Source organism: Brachyhypopomus gauderio, unplaced genomic scaffold (assembly GCF_052324685.1).
Source record: "Brachyhypopomus gauderio isolate BG-103 unplaced genomic scaffold, BGAUD_0.2 sc149, whole genome shotgun sequence".
NCBI lineage: Eukaryota > Metazoa > Chordata > Actinopteri > Gymnotiformes > Hypopomidae > Brachyhypopomus > Brachyhypopomus gauderio.
This window is the reverse complement of record NW_027506970.1, coordinates 189,561-198,735: the sequence shown is the minus strand read 5'-3', so window position 1 is coordinate 198,735 and position 9,175 is coordinate 189,561. Positions and strand designations below refer to the sequence as shown.

Sequence of the window (9,175 nt, the reverse complement as noted above, 5' to 3'; positions counted from 1 at the left end):
CCGCGAGGGGGTCTCCCGACATATCCGTTTACAAAACATATTTATGTTGTGAAATGTCTTAATGTTTTGTCACCTAAAAATCGTTTACTAATAAGGCTTTAATTTAAGACCTTAACAGCGTAGATCCGTTGTGGTTAAGTACCTTAAAAAGCTTGCTCACCTCACTGCAAAATTTTCCAAAATCCGCTTCCTGAATGAGACACTCCGACAAATCTGCCCCCTAAGCGTCACAGAAGCATTCTTAACGCTGATTTGACCCCTCATTACAAAGCTGCAGCGGTTCTGCTTTGATTTGAGTGGTTTTTATTGGTCTAAAGTGGGGTAGTGACTTTGAGTGACAGGTTTTACAACCTCTCCCACGGCGAGGTGCGAAGGGGAGGGGGGGAGGGTGAACCAATAAGCCCACAGAGACAAGCTGGCGCCTCAGAAGTGATTGAAAGCTGTTCTAACCAATAGTGTACATCCTTCCGAAGCTAGCCAGCCCTCATATGACATGATTGGTCAAGTATATTTTTAAATTGAGCCCTCGGAAACTGGCGCTTCATTTCCAATTTCGGCCGCTAGCATAGCAACATAAGCTAACCCTTTGCTAACCTAAGCTAAGCTCCCCAGAACACACTGTTCGGCGAAACTGAAGCAGCCATGGATTATTTTGTTCGTTTTTATGCGGATTGTGGATACTTTTGAACATAAACGGATTACTTTGTGTGGAATATATGAGCAATTTTCGGAATTTTCGCCAACCCGGAAGTAAGACGGTACACCGGCTACGACGCGATTCTACGTACTGTGAGTAACAATGGATAATTTTTCATAAGCGATATTGTACAAAATATATATTCTAATACTAAACATTAACTAAGCGTTAGATTATAAACAGTTTTAGAGCGTTTGAGTGCTGCAGCACTCTGTATCGTGTCGGATGCTACCGGAGTTGGCTACGGTAACCTAGCTTATGCTGTCGGACTATATTGGACATAAATATGATATCATAACGTTCATATTTGGACATGAAATTTAGTCATTGGAATTTTCTGGTCTTGCTGTAATATGTGCAGCATTGTTGTTTGTCGTAGCTCCTCGGTTTCGTGTAAGGAATTTGTTGGCATGTTAGCTTAGTTGGCTAATGGTGTGTGTTGGGTGTGGCATATTTAGACATGGGTGTGGTGCACTTGACATACCTTGGATAAAGCTGAATAACTTTTCAATGCTTGCATGGATTTGCTCCATTTTTTCTGTGTTGTTAGAAAATACCCTAGCGAAATTTATTGTAATTTCTGATACCTAATTTGAATAACTATGTGAATATACATTCCAGTCATGTTCAAGTTCAAGTCAGCATTTGTGACATTCCTGGCATATTAGCATCTGCAATAGAGGCTCTAAAATAAACCAAATTATGTGAATATGATACTGAAGTGTATTAATATGTTCCCCCAACTGCCTACTTCAGTTTGAGCCATGAATGATAATTTTCCTATATGTACAACTTGAGATATCTAGTTTTAATGTGAACTATGTCAAAAATGTTAAAAATGGCCACCGGGTGTGCGAATCTGCAGTATAAGGTTAAACAGAAATATTTAAATAGCGACGAATCTAGCGCTAGGACCATGCAGAAAACGACCGATCCGAGCTCCGCTCCGGTAACACTTGACGTTCCTAAAAATGAATTTTCCATGAAGCAAACCTGGCGACTTCATGGCTGCATCCATGTAAAAACACGTACGATTTGTAATTCACAGGTTTAAAAACTCGTTCTCGCCCCTACTGTGCAATTTGGTTAGGAATACAGCCTAGCTAAACTATCAAGTTGAAAGTCATCATAGTTTGCTTACCCATTTTGACCCAGTTCCCAACCCAACTTTAAGAATAGATTAACGGCGATAATTTTTATATCGCCCGATAAGAATATCAAATTAACGACCGCCGTTAACGTCGTTAACGGCCCACCACTAATATTTATATATTAGTTGGGTTTGCAAATGCCCGGCTAATGTGTTTCATGTGCATGCATGAACTTACCAAACATTATGTCATGAAGGGCAGTATCTTTGAAAGCCCTCTTGTGGCCTTTACCAGCCCAATTCAGCTGACTTGCCAAACCATTAAAAAGGGCATGGGTCAGCATCCATCTCATAACCATTTCTTGTGTGTGTTCACCCATGATGGAAAGGTAAGACACCTAATAAGACAGCATTGATGAGACTTAACAAAAAACTATGTAATAACAAAGGCAGCTTTAACAATGACATGTAAGGAATGATAAGACAGTCAAAAAGTTTCTATTATATGTCTTACTGACCCGTATACTAATAAGAAATGTTTTTATTTTTAGCACTGTGCATACTGAGGAGAGGATGGAAGAGGTGAGTTATTGGTTCTAATTTATTACTCTTGCTAAATCCTGTCACAAAGTTTTTATTTTATGTAAGAAAAAGTACCATCTTTTGACGTTCCTTCGGATCTCTTAGGATGACCTCTGCCTGATCCAAATCTGCCATGGTTCTAAGGGGGAGACTGATGACAGAAGGCGGTGTGTTTTCAGTGTCCTGCCTCACTAAGTCTCGTCTCAGGGCATTTACATCATGGGTGAGCTTTTTAATTTCTTCTCTCATCTCTCTGTTTTCCTCCATAATTTGTGCAAGCATTTGCACCACTTTGCTAAGTCCAATGTCTATAAAGCAAGATGAAATTTATTCAATGAATGAAACTTATACAAATTATCACAGTACAGCCCCTGACCCCTCCCTTCGGGCGTGTGTAGATGTAGTCTGTGTCTAAGTATAAGACTGAAACAGTGATCTTTTGGTTCATACCTCTGAGCATTTGTCTGGGTTGTGGTTGTACCTCTGGATATAAAACATTAAAGGTTTATCATTATACTATGATTTCATTATGTAAAGTCATACAATAGAATCAAAACACCCTTCTTATGAAACCATATTTTTTAGAAATATTTTTTAAACTGCTAAGTGCCTCCACTTGATGGATACTATTATAATATTTTTAAGGTCTTGGAATTACACATTGTTGCACAATAATTTGATTGGAATCTGACTAACTTGTATCGTTATCACAACTACTTGACTTTTGCAGATGGTGATGGCTTTCACCATTACTATGATGGGTTGAAAGGACAATGAAAGCAAACAAAATTGTACAGTGCAGAAACTAGAGCAATAAAACAGGTAATGAAGTATTTTAGATCTCCTATAGATAAAGAGCAGAGTTCTCAGGGTTCTTACCAAATAAATTCCCTTCAGGCCAGGTATGGCCCAGGACATCAGATGCTACCCTGTAATTTTGATAGAAATCTGTAGAGATAATTAAGTACATAGTGTTACGGTGTGTAACGCTTTGGTGGTGGGTATATCAGTATCCACTCCAACCCGGATAGAACAGTCTTGCAACTGAGTTCAGGGGATGAGTCGTGGAGGAGGGAGGAGGCCAGAAACAAACGTGGCAGTCGTGTTTACTACAAGAAGCCTAGTTTATTTGGCACAGTCTGGGCTCCAGCTCTACGGGACCATCCATACATGAACGAAAATCACCGTTACACCATTACAAGCTCTCTTGCGTTACTCAATGAAAACAACATAAATGAGCAAGGGCCAAGCAGTCTGTCGGTGAGTCGTACCAAGGGAAAAACTAACAAACTCTCTCTGCGCGCTGCGTACTGATGCAGGCGTACTCGCTGTTTCTTAAAGAGACAGTGTACAGTTCTGTCTGTTACAGGTGAGAAGAGGCAGGCACAACGAGTGTTTAACGATCAAGTCCAGCACGAGTAGCACAAGCATTTACATGGCATGAGCTTTAGACAAAGACGAGCACGGGACATTGTGCAAACGCACATTAAATAGACGAACTACACGATCCCCAGTGATCACGAGACGAGGCACAGGTGAGACTGGTGAACATACCCATGAATGACCCACACCCATGGAAATACAAACATGGACATAACCAGACGCAGACGACATAAACACAGGCCCAAAAGGAGGGGTCCGGAGCTGTCCCATGACACATAGATGTTTTGGCACTTTTACAGAACCATTTGTGTTTCAACCAAATCCACTATTTTTGCTTATTAATTTGGTTTGTGGCTATAATTAATAGAGAAGAGAATACATTTGCTAAATATTGTTGCCAATAATGAATATTTTAAAGAAGCATTAGAGTTCACAATATGTTTTTCCAAAAAAGTCTACCACAAGTATTATCTTTAAATTCTACAGTCACCAGACTATGTTCTCTGTAATTTGAGTTGGTAGAATATGAAGGCACGTTGTCACGTGTGGCTACGCCCCCTCTCCCCGCTGTCACTCCAACGTCTCTGTTCCTCGTGGTTTTGTTATTCCCTGCCTGTTTATCCCACCCAGCTGGTTGTCTCTGATTCCTCGTTGTTACCACGCCCCTGTCGTCATTGTTTGCACCTGATCCTTGTTTGGTGTTCTGTGTATATATAATCCCTGAGTGTCCCTTGTCGGTTGTTTTGGATGTTGGTGTTTGTACCAGTTTGGATTGCCGTTCGCCTGTGGTTCGTGTTCTTTGTGTTTCCCTGCCTTGCTCGTGTTTGCCTTGTTTTCGTTATGCCCGTGTATCTGTGTTATTCGGACTGCCCCCCCGTTATGACCCCTGACTGCTTTAGTGACGACGAATATGGAATGTCCTGCAATAAATCTCGCTCTTCTCAGCGTTTGTGTCCGTCCCCTCGCTCCGTGGCGCGAGCCACGTTACACACGTGTCCATGTCCTTTATTTGTTTTTTTAGTGTTTCAGATGAAAAAGAAACATGGAGAAGTGAAAAGATAAGACATGAATAAGACAAGTCATCAACTGGAGGAGTCATTAAACAGCATCGTCAACCATGCAGTTAGGAACATGTAAGTACCTGGTGAAAGTATTGATGAAGGTTTGGGAATGCATGTTTTCCTTGTACACTCCTCTTCTGCTTCCATGTAAACAATCTATAGCTTTCTCATATGTGTCTGGGCGAAAAAAGGAACATGGAAACACCTTTAGAAAGCAGAGGTATATAGAATTCTTCACTTTAAAACTTTATTGTTTGCTTAAATGACATTCCAATCAAGTTCTTTAGTAGCAGACTTACCACAAATTGCTAAGCACCAAATCTGCTCATGAACTGTCCAGTCTAAGCTTGGTTTGATTTGTTGTTTCACAGCTCTGTGAATGTTGACACTGTCACGTGGCCAGAGACATTGTCTATTTTGGACCCATGAAGTGGGCACAACTGCTGTGCTCTTGTCGGCAAACTCCACCACGTGCCAAAATTGTTCCATCTTCTTGGACAGGTAGAAGCTATTTTTAGTTTTTCAGAACAAAATGTATTATGCTTATTTTAGTATCTAAAATTGTGTCACTAGTACTATTTGAATACTGAAGGATAGAGCCAGAACACTCCTGAAACAAGATAACTGAGCAAGAAATAAAATCTGAAAAAAAAAAATTTTAGAACTATTTCTCTTTTTCCAAAGATGAACTGAGCATAACTGGAGGTATCTAAATGAACATGTGGAATAGCTATAAAACCATCCCCATCCTTATAAAGCGCACACTTTCTTTGGATGTGATCAAGTCTACAGCTACCTAGGCTACTGTGCAGCCTAGATGCCTAGATACTTTGAAAATACTGAGGTAAGATGATGCACAAGGATATGCAAAATAATTATCCTTATGTTTGAATGTTTGATAGATGACAAATATAACATCATCTGTTTTCACTATGTTTTAACCACAGCTATCTCGTCACCAACTTGTATGCAGTTGTCACCTAGCTCAGTGGAAAAAGTACTCTCATTCAGAATGGCTTTTTTGTACTGTTCTGCTGTTCCAAACTGTGGAGGTAGAGGTCCATTACAGTGCATATTGTATACAGTTACTGAGTCTACTGGAATTGGCACAATTGCTGTTGGCATTTCAGAGAGTCTCTTCACTATTTGCTGAAGTGGGTGATGTGGTTTTCGCACAAGCCTCTTAATTTTTCCCCAAGTAATTTTCAAAGGGAAATGCTGAAATGTTGTCCAAAGCCCCAAAGTTGCGGTACTCATCTGCTAGGTGGAGTAGTTGATGGACATTAAACACAATTTCCTCCTTTCCATACAATTGACCAAAATGTCTAACAAAAGCCACAAGCATATTATGATCAAAGATAACCTTTTCATCTGGTATATCTGGTGTCAACAGCAAAAACATGGCCACCGAAAACAACATGAAATTATCATAAACCCCATGTGGCATGCAATCTTTAAGCACTACAGGACCAGTATAAATCATAAACTGACGTAGTTCTGTTGCCTTCCAACGATCAATTTCTGTTAATTCCCTTGGTTTACGAGAGAATTCACAGGGTGTGTTGGGCCTTTGCATTAACAGTTTATATTAATGCCACGGTTTGAGAAGGAAGCCTGGTAGCCAAGTTCTTGCCCCTTAACCAAAAAACCAGCAGCTTTCTCATAACTCCAAGACAACACAGGTGCATATAATCAATTGGAAACTGGGAGACCATTTTTACAATGCCTGTCAAAGGGCTGAGTTTCTGCTCCAAATGGTGTTCTTCATCAACCATAGCACAAAAATCCATGTCTGTTCTAAGCTTGGCTTTAGTTTCAGGGAATGTCATTTTGTTGTGCCATTCACCTACACACATTTGTCACAGCCAGAATAACCATTATGTCCCTTTATGTGCTTAACAAATGCTCTGGCTGGTGCATCACACAAAAGCGGACACCAACACCTGTAGCTGCTTGCTATTATAAACAATGCCATGGTGTAACACATTAGTCAGGTCCTTCACAAATTCATTGAGATACTCATAAACACTGACAGGCTTGCTTACTCCACAATATAAACCTACAATGAAAGGAGACTTGGAGTAATCACAGTCGATTAAACAAAGAATTGGCCAAAGTTGAGTTCTGGAACTTTTGAAAAGTGAGAGACCATCAATGTTAAACTGTAATTTGAGTCTTTTGAGACTAGTTTAGTTCGGAGGTTAAGATGGCTCAGTTTTTGTTGTATTGCATGCTCTAGCCCAAAATGGTAGTACTCGCCATTTCCCATTTTTTGTGTGGCTACTTGTGATCTCTGGGAAGTGTTGAATGACACACACGCAGAATGCTAAGCAGTGCATTTAGTGCAACCAAGGAAATGGAGAAAGTAGTAGCCCAGTCTTTTAACTGATGGAGGAGCATGAGATCATTTGATTCGTTGAACCTACAATAATTTAAGTCTGAACTGTCAGAACTGACATTACCAGGAGACATATGTTCAAAAGGTGGAATTTTGACATTTGGTTCTTTACAGTCACTCAAGACTAGACCTCCAGGACCAGTGCTACAAGAAGGTTGCACATCTGAAATATGAGTTGGTTCATATACATCATACAGACTAACATTTGCTCCCTGTCTCTCTCTGACTCTCTTGTCTTCAGTAAACTGCTGAGCTATATCGATCTCTGTGTTGTGCACAAGTTTCTGAATTCTACGTCTCCTTGCCCAGAAAGATGACATATTTAGACTTCAAGTATTATTCTAATCAGAATAGCTTCTGTTTACCTTTTTTTTTATTCACTTGCAGTCTAAAAGTTCAAAGCCTGGTGAAAAAACTATCCATCAGTATTCAAAGTACCTGCAGAAACAAAAGAAAGTGGAGTTTGTAAATGTCAAATTAGTACATTAGCAGTTCTTTTAACACACCTAACTGCCATGATTTGAGATTATACCAGTCCGACACTGAGCAATCCAAAGCAATTGTTGATATAAAGGCATTCCGTAAAAATAAAAGCTGATTATAATAAGTATTTCTATTTTCATAAACTCACATTTCATGCACCTGATAATAAATACCTAATACTATATGGTTTCCCACATATTTTGATTAAATTTACTTGCAACCTCAGGGTTGCTAACTCTCACGCATTGAGCGTGAGACACACGCATTTGACCGTTTTCACACGCTCTCACGCCACACTTCCGATATCTCACGCCGAAAAAATATCCAGTTTATTTACCTCAGATCCACACATATGATTCAATACGTTACTAGTTCGCTAGCTCTGGCGCCATCCACCGGCGATATAACATTGAATCTGTGTCCATTTTACGTTCGCCAACCCCCCCCAACAACTTTCGTTCGCCACACGCCCCCCCCCCCAACAAAATACACTCGCCACCGGCTCTAGGTTAAAATCTCACTCCAAGCGAACGTCAAAAGTTGGCAACCCTGCAACCTAATACATCAGACACTTGTGTGCAGAAGTGTACATTGCATTGATTATTGCGTGCAAGCTCAGGCTCTCTGGATGTATGTGGGTGGATGTATGAATGTGCTGGTCATAACCAATAGGGCGAATAAAAAGGGGGCAGGATGCAAATTAATTTTAGAGGATTGGCTAATAGCAGGATTTATAGTTGGTTACCCTGCCTACGTATCCCAGTTCTGAGCAAGTTTACATAGGTCAAGTGTAGCAGATCCGGGAGCAAGATTGTGAAGTTTGGCGTGGGTGAGCTTTTACTGTGTTTATTTATTAACAACTAACTAGTTAGCATGCATTGATTATAAACGTAGTTTCCGAGCAAGGTGTGAGTTTTTTTTTTTTTTACTATAGGTGCCTTTAGGAACCTGAAATTAGACTTTACTGATGTTGTGAGATTAAACTAACCTTTATTTTCCCCTTCAGGCTAAGTCTAACCCTATGCTTCATGTATGTTTGGAGTTCAAGGTATGTCCCACTGTGTTTAATGAGTTATCTAGTTAGCTAATGAGCTAACCATATAATTAACCGAGAGACCTGTTGTCATTATAGCTACTGTAGCTAGTTAACTAGCTACCATTAATTTCCAAGCTACCATTAATAGCTTTGTCTTGTGTGTGTTTTTATATATTTCTGTATAACGTTTCTCTGTGGTAAACTGCTAAAACTTAGCGTTTCTCATTTCTACAGTTGGTTAGGCTGAAGCAGAGCCGTTCTAGCTGCCCTTTTGTGCTACACTAGCTAGCTAACTGGCTCTGTTTCTATGGCGACAGCACAGCTGCTTGTATCTCAGTAGCCAGCGTTAGCTAATTAGCTAGTTAGCTATCTTGGCTGAATTATTCGAAATATTTAACAGCGAGCTTTGGTTAAGACATTCGTCGTGAATTTATAGAAATTTAGT

The 9,175-nt window shown here is 40.1% G+C and overlaps 2 long non-coding RNA genes across 2 annotated transcripts; one reads left to right on the top strand and one right to left on the bottom strand.

The window, feature by feature from the left end:
• Nucleotides 1-2,819: 2,819 nt before the first annotated feature.
• LOC143500419 (uncharacterized) lies at nucleotides 2,820-4,935 on the bottom strand. The gene is made up of 3 exons (XR_013126790.1): nucleotides 4,894-4,935; nucleotides 3,249-3,317; nucleotides 2,820-2,852 (listed from the first exon to the last, which is right to left on the bottom strand). It is a non-coding gene; the product is annotated as an uncharacterized LOC143500419 (long non-coding RNA).
• A 697-nt stretch (nucleotides 4,936-5,632) lies between these two features.
• LOC143500422 (uncharacterized) lies at nucleotides 5,633-7,575 on the top strand. Its single transcript, XR_013126792.1, has 3 exons — nucleotides 5,633-5,657; nucleotides 5,761-5,865; nucleotides 7,326-7,575. It is a non-coding gene; the product is annotated as an uncharacterized LOC143500422 (long non-coding RNA).
• The last annotated feature ends 1,600 nt before the right edge of the window (nucleotides 7,576-9,175 follow it).